Source organism: Mytilus californianus, unplaced genomic scaffold, assembly GCF_021869535.1.
Source record: "Mytilus californianus isolate M0D057914Y unplaced genomic scaffold, xbMytCali1.0.p SCAF_3, whole genome shotgun sequence".
In the NCBI taxonomy this organism is placed as follows: Eukaryota; Metazoa; Mollusca; class Bivalvia; order Mytilida; family Mytilidae; genus Mytilus; species Mytilus californianus.
The window spans coordinates 49,119,772-49,129,835 of NW_026262679.1; the positions used below are offsets into that span (position 1 = coordinate 49,119,772).

The 10,064-nt window shown below is 32.9% G+C and overlaps 1 long non-coding RNA gene across 3 annotated transcripts; it reads left to right on the forward strand.

The window, feature by feature from the left end:
* Nucleotides 1-1,178: 1,178 nt before the first annotated feature.
* Nucleotides 1,179-4,710, forward strand: LOC127734777 (uncharacterized). Of its 3 annotated transcripts, none has more exons than XR_007997756.1 (4): nucleotides 1,179-1,224; nucleotides 3,185-3,298; nucleotides 3,745-3,897; nucleotides 4,507-4,710. It is a non-coding gene; the product is annotated as an uncharacterized LOC127734777 (long non-coding RNA). The 3 variants fall into 3 exon arrangements; XR_007997757.1 differs by lacking the exon at nucleotides 1,179-1,224 and adding an exon at nucleotides 1,267-1,312; XR_007997755.1 differs by lacking the exon at nucleotides 1,179-1,224 and adding an exon at nucleotides 1,443-1,488.
* The last annotated feature ends 5,354 nt before the right edge of the window (nucleotides 4,711-10,064 follow it).

A 10,064-nucleotide genomic window follows, 5' to 3' on the forward strand; every position in this document is an offset into this window, starting at 1 on the left:
CTACAGGTACATATGCACATACATGTATATCCTTTTGAACAAGTTCTTATTCTATAGGAAAGACTCGTTTTTCTCTTTATTTTATCCCTCCATTATTTGTTTGACTTCATTTGAATTCCTGTGAAAGATTTCAATGTTTTCTGTTTTTCACTTTACAAAAAATAAAGGTTCACATTGTCGTTCGATGATGATATTTTACGATATCAAGATGTAGAAAATCCGATAACATATATATATCAAAGGTAGCACAAAGACACTGATTAAATAACAAAATGTATTCTATGATTAGAAAGTGAATTGATGCATGAGGACTTCAATGAAAAAGCACTAAAGAAGAGACAGCTAGCCAACGACACAACATTAAATCCATCAGACTTCTAGAGGTTTTACAAACAGTAGTTTTAAATTAACGTGTGTCAATACAATTTATTTAAGGGCAGAGTCAAAAATAAGAGTCGAGAATAAATTCAACGGTAAGGGTATAAACAAAACTGCCTTCAACACCAAATGTTTCAAAATAAAAAAAGGACAAAAGGCAATCACTGATGAGGTTCCTGATGTCGGACACATATCATCGGAATTTATATATCCATATAGATATCGTTAAATAACAGTCGTTACACACAATTTGAAGCTTTCGTGACTTGCAGCTGATATTTTAAGATTTCATTATGTAAAAAAAAAAACGATCATCTCAATTCACAACAACTTTAGAAATAGTAGAGGAATACATTATCTTATGCAATGCTCTTTTACACGTGTTTTAATATATACAAGATTACACATAAGGAATGAAAGCATTGATCATTTTAAGGACAGCATATTTTTTTTAATTAGGTGTCAACACTGTTCTGAAGTCGTTAAGACTGAAACCAGATGACATTATTGTGTAAACTGATATGGCGTACCGTGCAATACAATACACGTGAGAAGAGCTTGTTAAACATTCAGAATGTAAAGCTAAAGTATTTGTTACACGATCAAAGATCATACACAAGTGCAATACAATACACGTGTGAAGAGCTTGTTAAACATTCAGAATGTAAAGGTATAGTATTCGTTACACGATCAAAGAGCATACACATGTGCAATACAATACACGTGTGAAGAGCTTGTTAAACATTCAGAATGTAAAGCTAAAGTATTTGTTACACGATCAAACATCATACACATGTGCAATACAATACACGTGTGAAGAGCTTGTTAAACATTCAGAATGTAAAGGTATAGTATTCGTTACACGATCAAACATTATACACATGTGCAATACAATACACGTGTGAAGAGCTTGTTAAACATTCAGAATGTAAAGGTATAGTACTCGTTACACGATCAAACATCATACACATGCGCAATACAATACACGCGTGAAGAGCTTGTTAAACATTCAGAATGTAAAGGTATAGTATTCGTTACACGATCAAAGATCATACACATGTGCAATACAATACACGTGTGAAGAGCTTGTTAAACATTCAGAATGTAAAGGTAAAGTATTCGTTACACGATCAAACATCATACACATGTGCAATACAATACACGCGTGAAGAGCTTGTTTAACATTCAGAATGTAAAGGTAAAGTATTTGTTGCACGGTCTAAGAACATACACATTGAGATAAGATAGAACAAAAATAAAAGAAAGCTAACTTCAATCTTTCGCTTAAAGAAACATTACGTAAAATTCGTAAATATTTGCTAAGCTGCTGTTTTTCGTAGATTAGGTTGTCTCCGTTGAGTGTCATGGTTTTCGCATTTTTTTAGTGTTCTTTCACATATTTATTTATTTATCTTATTAAAAAACTACGAAACGTTTTATAGTCGTTACTACTCTTACTAAACAAAATTGCAAGACTTTAGTGTTTAAATTTATTGCTGCCGATAGGGTCAAAACGAAAGTATTTTATTAATTAGAATAACAAATCAAAACAAAAGACCCTAGAACAAGCTTAATTTTGGTGAGATGATGCACACGTCAGTCGATCGACATAATTTGAATCGTTCTTTAATCGCGGCTCCGTGAGTAACATTGGCTTTCTTACTGGTGTAACAAAACTATTAAAAAAAGCGTTTCTGGTTTCTCGTTTTTTATAGTAATTTGTGTACGTTATTTTATTTAACGCCATTTTGTCCCTGATTAGAGTTGTCTTTTTGACATTGTTTTACGTCCCGTTTTGTTATTAATATTGTATTTATATATTGTGTCATAGATCAAATTTATTCGTTCAGTGTATGTTTACTTGTTTTTGTTAATATGTCTAAGCCATTTCAATTGATATTTTATAGTGTGTCTTTCTATGTTGTAATATTACACTACTGTTTCAGTTTAGGGTGAAGGTTGGCGCCTGTTAAAACGTTTAAACCCGCTGCATTTGTTTACACCTGTCCTAAGTCAGGAGCTTGTTGTTCAGTGATTGTCGTTTGTTGATGTGGTTCATAAGTGTTTCTCGTTTCTCGTTATTTATATAGATTAGACAGTTGGTTTTCCTATTTGAATTGTTTTACACTAGTCATTTTGGGGCCCTTTATAGCTTGCTGTTCGGTGTGAGCCAAGGCTCCGTGTTGAAGGCCGTACTTTGACCTAAAATTGTTTACTTTTTACACATTGTGACTTGAATGGAGAGTTGTCTCATTGGCACTCATACCACATCTTCTTATTTCTATCTAAAGACAGTTATAAATATTCATTTTATCCGCGTACAGTTATAGATTAGAATCAGTTGCCACAACACATAGTTTCATGCAGTACAGTACAGGGATTCAAGAATATGATCTCATAATCTGCTCTAATCCCTATGTTCAACCCTTAACTATTATTGTTATCAAATGTATATAGTTTTATCTAAATGTTATTTTTCAAATGTACATATATTATTTTGATTTTTGATTTTGTTTCTTTTTTCTGGTTATCTTGTTAATTATAAATCAAATTTTATAGTCGACGCCCTACGAATAATCTTCAATAAATGAAGGATCGCTAGAAACTTTAAGAAGAAGAGGCTTAGAGGATGATAGAGCAGATTGTTACCCTTCGAAAAAACATTGTGAAACTTAGCTTCACCTCGGTTGACAATTTTTTCTCGGGGTAATAATCTGCTCTATCACCTTCTCAGCTCTGTGTTATTTGAATACTCTTAGTATTATCCAATTGTAATTAAATACATAGTAAATAATTTCATTTGCAGGTGTCAAAACATATGCTCTTTCATTTGAGTTCCCTATTAAAAGCGAGGACGACGTTATTGAAGCTTTTAGAAGTTATTTCAGCAAGAACAAAAATGTAAGAATTGCTATAATAGGTAAGAACATCATAGGATAATTTCTGTATTGCTTCAACAAATACAATTTAGTTTAAGACGAAGAGAAGATACAAAAGATGTCTTCTCATAAATATTTCACATGGTTAAAAACGATATATGTATATAAATAAGAAAACGGATAATTATGAATGAACAGAGATGTTGAGTATAGTTTAGTCAATGAGACATCAACCCAAAGAAGCAAATAACAATTAATTAATCCTGAAGTGATCAACTTATCTCACATTCTTCAACAATATAGACACATGTCGTCATATGACATTATTATGTTTCTAATATGCATTTGATATTTGCCACTGGACGTTAAACACCGATCCAGTCATCCATCTATCTAATGTATTGAATGAATTTTTAGTTCAAGTATTTTAAATTACCTTGGTGATTACAATATTTGACATTTTTCTATTTGTTTCATACTGAGATAGAACATATTTCAAGTCCTCTTTCTGTAAGAATGCCAATAGAGAAATTGATTCCACTTTGCAAGGAATATGGAGTTCTCAGTCTGATAGACGGTGCTCATGCACTAGGGCAAATTCCACTGAATCTTCGAGAGCTTAACGCTGACTTTTATACAGGTAAATAATAAAGTTTTATTTAGAAGTAGATACGAAAAATCCAATGATGTTTTCTTTAATTTCCTGAATGGTTGAATTAAAAAAAAAAAAACACAAAAAAAACCAGGAATTTTGATTTACACAATAGGGAAGTTGGCGAAACCAAATCACAACTGTCTTGTGTAAAATAACATTAACATTGTTTTACTGATACTTGTTTTTTTATTAAGAACATGTGCATTATTGAACTTAAAAAATCGAATTATTAAAAAAAATCCCAGCACCCTATTTGTTCACATGATCAAGAATTTTAAGTGATATTTAATTTGGTACAATAAATGTTAGTTGAATAAGAATGATGAAAGTTATAATATCCATCAGACATCAGTTTTCAAAAAGGAGGGTGTAAAAACTATAATTTTTAAATTTGAAATAATATTGAAAATTGTAAAAAATAGATTGTCCTAACATAGAATGCAAAACCTTATAGGGCAAACTTATCACACAAAGAACGATCATATACTACAAAATGTAACAACAAAGACAGAAGTACGAAATTGAAGGTTAAAGTAAAAAAAAAAATGATAAAAAAGACTAATTAAAATGAGCTCTTCATCTTTTTTTTTATAGGAAATCTCCATAAATGGTTTTATTGCCCACGAGGATGTGCATTCCTCAATATGAAGAAAATTCACAAGGATTGGGTTAAACCGCTCGTAACATCATTTCGTCATTATGAGGGGTTTCACAATATGTTCCATACACAGGGCACACGTGATACAAGTGTCTTCTGCGTTGTACCGGAAGCTATTAAATTCTATTCCGATATTGGTGGCTATGTAAGTATGGATTGCTTAACATTTTGATGCAAAGTTTTCCCTTCAGTTTGCTTTTTTTATTAATTAGATTGTTACCGTATTAAACTAGGAAAGGTTAATGTCTCGAAATCGTTTTTACACAGTAATGAAGAATTACTTTATTGGATTATTACTGTCATACCATGCTCGTGTTTATTTTCAAAGGGTATAATGCATTTGAATATAAGTAGATGAGGATGGACAATAATTTGACAGCAACCCAAAGACAAAAGTAGTCAAAGCAATCCAGAGATCAACATACAGTCTTCACCAATAAACATGTGTCTTAGCAATATATCAAGCTCTAGATTTTCCATTGACTATACAAGTTGTGAATAAATTGAAATTTTAAATAACCCACTACGCGGATTATTCAGTCTGCAGGTCATTTTTGATGTTATTTTTTCATAGACAGAAAAAAATATTACAGTCATTTCTTAAATATACCCCAAGTCGGGGACTTACATCGTCTCGTCAATAGTTATTTTGTGTCATTTTGAAAATGAAGTAACTTATTGCAAAGAGAGGTGTTCAACAGTACCTTTCTTGTTCTATTGAGTTTATAAGTATTTATCTTGATGTTATTGCCTATTTTAAAGGAGAAGATACACAACTATGTAGCCCCATTAATAGAGCAAGCAGCATGTATGTTAACAATCTAATTAAAATATAGATCTCGGATTTCGTTATACTACGTTATACTACATACGAAGATCTAACAACTACCCGTATAAGGTTTCACTTCTGAAGGATTTTGCATGTGACTTTTTCAACCAATCAGAATTCTAGTTAACCAATCTGAACAGCGCACGCGGAACATATTTACTTGAATGAGGTTCATTGAAAGGTCCCGAGGGTATCCAAAAATAAAAGCAATGGGACTTAAAATTTATCGCTTCGATTGTTAATCGTTTGGAAATAGTTTTTAAATCTCTTTCGTCGTCATATTGTAACTATAGCCATGAATATTTGAAATATGTGACGTTTGTCAAAGTTTTCAGATGTGCCTCATATGCTTTATGACTTGAGGTCGGATCGTAATCGTGGAAATTAAAGAGTACAGTAAACACTGTTAAACTGTACACTATAGCACTGCCAGTGGCGGATCCAGGGGGGGGTGGCTTCCGGGGGTTGGAACCTCCCTTTTTTTTGACGATCAATGCATTTGAATGGGGACATATAGTTGGAACCCCCCCTCTTTATCCTGGGTTAGGAACCCCTCCCCCCTTTTATAAATGGCTGGATCCGCCCCTGACTGCTTCCCTCTGCCAGACGTGGATCAAGGATTTTGATAAGGGGGTGCAAACTATGCATAGTTTGAATGGGACATGTAAAAAGTAAGCATTGATAAACCATACATATATATGTTTAGCGCCACAAGCACCCCCCTCGGCTTGCATACAAGAAAAAAAAAACTGTCCTCTATTAGCTGCTCTGGTGAAGTTTTTTTTAGCTCAGTTGGTCGAGTCTACTAGAGAGGTGCCTTACTGTACGAATTTTTGTGAACTGTCAGGGTGGGGGCTCTTTTATTTTGTATCTAGTAAGAAAAAAAATCTTAGGTAGTAGGCTATATATTTAAATACATGTGTATTTCCTATACAATTCCCATGCTGTAGCAGATACATATATACATGTACAAAAAACCAATCCTAGTCTATCATTGACATAATAATTGATAAATAAAATTCGAACTTGATCTGTAACTTGTCATGATAAAACAATACACCAAAAACCAAATCAATATCTTCAAGCACAAAGAAGAAAAGTGTGGAAAACTGATTTGCCAGACTGATGGATGGACAGACAGACAGACGGACGGAGTGCAAACCTAAAGTCCCCTTCGACTTTGACGGTAGGGGACTAATAACCAGGCATTTTGTAATATCAATATATGATTTAGATAGCTGCGAATTTAGCTCGAACTGAAAATTCTTGCTTTTTTACCTTTTAAATAATTTCTTACATTTACAGTTACCAATAAACCTGACTTCCAAATAACCTTGCATTTTGTAAGATCAATATATGATTGAGATAGCTGTAGAGTTTTATTAAAATCCAAGTTAATTTGAAAAAAGTTATATAGGGAGCTTCCATTTGACTTTTAGGGGGGGGCTAGGATGAAATTTGAAAAAAATAGGCAGGACAGGAGTTTTGAGTAAAAAAAAGGCAGGATGAGACACTTGCAAAAAAAAAGTCAAGCCACACTTAAAAATATTTTGGTTTGCCCAAACCCTACCCAAAGGTAGAGACAGTGGGTAGGTAGGTAGGCATTTTCTTTTTTTTCTCTAAAGAGTAATTGAAGTGTCAGATGATTTTTAGTCTTCATGCCTATCTGATTAAAAAAAAAACTTTTTCACATCAGGACAATAAAAGATTTTGAGTAGGCAGCTATTATATTGGTAGATAGGGTTAGGGCAAACAAACATATTCTTTTTGATGGCCTCAGGATGACAATTTAGGTAAAAAAAAAAAATCAGGATAAACTTAAAAAAAAGGCAGGACCGAATAGAGTGAAAAATAAAGAGGCAGGACAGATATTACAACTAAAAAAAATGCAGGACAAAATTTTTCATCCTAGCCCCCACCCCCCCATAAAAATCAAATGGTAGCTCCCTTAGTCCAAAATGAAAATTCTAGCTTTTTTTACCTTTTAATCAAATTTTTAAATTTGAAAGCAATAAACTAAATTATCAATAACCTGTCATTTTTTAAGATCAATATATACTTGACATAGAAGGGCTGCAGAAGTCATATGCAGAATATAGTGGCCCTATTGCTTCAAAGTGTCTGCAAAATAGACCAAAATCACAAATAATAAATCATGAAAAAGGTCAAGGTCAGAAAAAAATGCCTGTGTTGGACATGTTCACCTTAAAATCATTCCATACACCAAATGTAGAGGCCTTATTGCTAGTTTGAGAAATAGACTTAACCACAACTACTAAAGAATGAACCATGAAAAAGAGGTCAAGGTTCGATAAAAACTGCTAGTCCAAAATGCACATGTACATCTAACAATTATTCTATACACCAAATATTGCTTATAGAATCTGAGATAATACATTTGTAAAGTGAAAATTTCAAATGAGAAAAAAAGCATAATTTTTAATCAAGCAGTCACTGAACCATAAAAATTAGGTCAAGGACAATGGACATTTGTTGGACAGAAACTTAGTGACTACACATATAAGGTACACAAAAATGTATCTGTGTACAAGGTATAAAACATCCAGGTCATCTATCTTCTGAAATATCAAACTTTATTCAAATAGTTTATGCTGCTGCACAATTATGCTGATTGTAATCCCTAAGTGTCACATTTTGCAACAATGGTCTCAGGTGACACAAAAACTATTTCATTAAATTCAATCACATTTCATGTGCCTCTACCAAGTATAAACCCTGTTGTATACTTGTAGTACATGTTGCATGGCCTATAGTTTTTATTTTTTTATTTTCAGAATTGTGTATTAAATGCATATGACAGATCTATATAAAATAGATGTGGTACATTTTTGTACATGCAGTGATGTGATGTACATGTACATGAATGATTATCACAGACACAATGAACAAGATATTTCTGCTTAATTTATTCACTACTTTTATAGACACATTAAAGAGTAGAGCTTGACATATTGCATAGACAATTGCCTTTCCTTCTATTGAAGCCTTATATATACATGTAGGTTTCATTATAGATGTCATTTAGTTATTTTTTGCTATTTTAGTTGCTGTCGGTCTATAACAAAGCAGGGTTATTATTCACATCACATAAACATATTCTTGTCCTGAATATGCATATTAATTTGCCACTGGACTGTAAGCAGCTATCCATCATCATTAACATATATATAAACGTTTCATGTATAGTATCTCTTCTTGTTCATATGTAAACTTTGACCTACTGCTTTATATACATTGGTTAGAATCTGAGAAATGGAATTAACCACAATATATATTAATTTGCACAAAAAAATAACCTTAATCACTGATGGGTAAAATGAGGTTGGGGTCACATGAACACCGTCTTTTGTTTGATTTTATTTTTACCTAATGTATATACCATAATTTTTTATTTAGATATCTGTAGACTTATAAGTTGAAACAAGAGTGCACACGCTGAAATGTCTCGCCTACTATACTGACCATTGATTTTATGTTGATAGTCCTACTTATAAAGTTTTACTACAAGTATCACATTAACATTTATGATCCAAGAAAACGAGGTCAAGGTCAGATAAACCAAGGCGGAAATACATGTACACCTTTAATACAATCATTCCATACACAGAATATAGATGACCTATTGCTTGTAGTATAAAACAAACAGACCAAACCATGGAAATTCCATATGGACCAATGAACCATGAAAATGAAGTCAAGGTCAGATGATACCTACCAGACATACATACATGCATACACCTTACAATCATTCCTTACACCAAATATAGTTGACATATTGCTTAAAGTTTAAGAGAAACAGACCAAAACACAAAAGCTTAACATTGAGCAATGAACCGTGAAAATTAGGTCAAGGTCAAATAATACATGTACCTGCCAGACTGATTGCCAGACTGATATGTACATTGTAAAATATTTCCATACACCAAATATAGTTGACCTACTGCATACAGTATTAGAAAAACAGACCAAAACACAAAAACTAAACTAGTACCACTGAACCATGAAAATGAGGTCAAGGTCAGATGACACCTGCCAGCTGGACATGTACACCTTACAATCATTACATACACGTACGCCAAATATAGTAGACCTATTGCTTATAGTATCTGAGATATGGACTTGACCATGAAAACTTAACCTTATTCACTGATCCATGAAACGAGGTCGAGGTCAAATGAAAACTGTCTGACAGGCATTAGGACCTTGCAAGGTACGCACATACCAAATATAGTTATCCAATTACTCATAAGAGAGAAATTAACATTACAAAAATTCTGAACTTTTTTTTCAAGTAGTCACTGAACCATGAAAATGAGGTCAATGACAATAGACATATGACAGACGGAAACTTCATATCATAAGGCATCTATATACAAAGTATGAAGCATCGAGATCTTCTACCTTCTGCAATATTAAGCTTTTAAGAAGTGAGTTAACGCCGCCGCACCACTATCCCTAATTACACAAAATTTAGATTATTTTTTAACTTTTGTGATAAAATGGCGATATACATGTATGTGCTCAGTTGATACAACATTTTACAATTTTCATGCATCTTGGGACTCGCAAGTTTTGAAAATGATGAGTCCAGACTGATTATGATGAGTCCAGGACTCGCCTTAATGAGAACCCGGGGCTCGACAA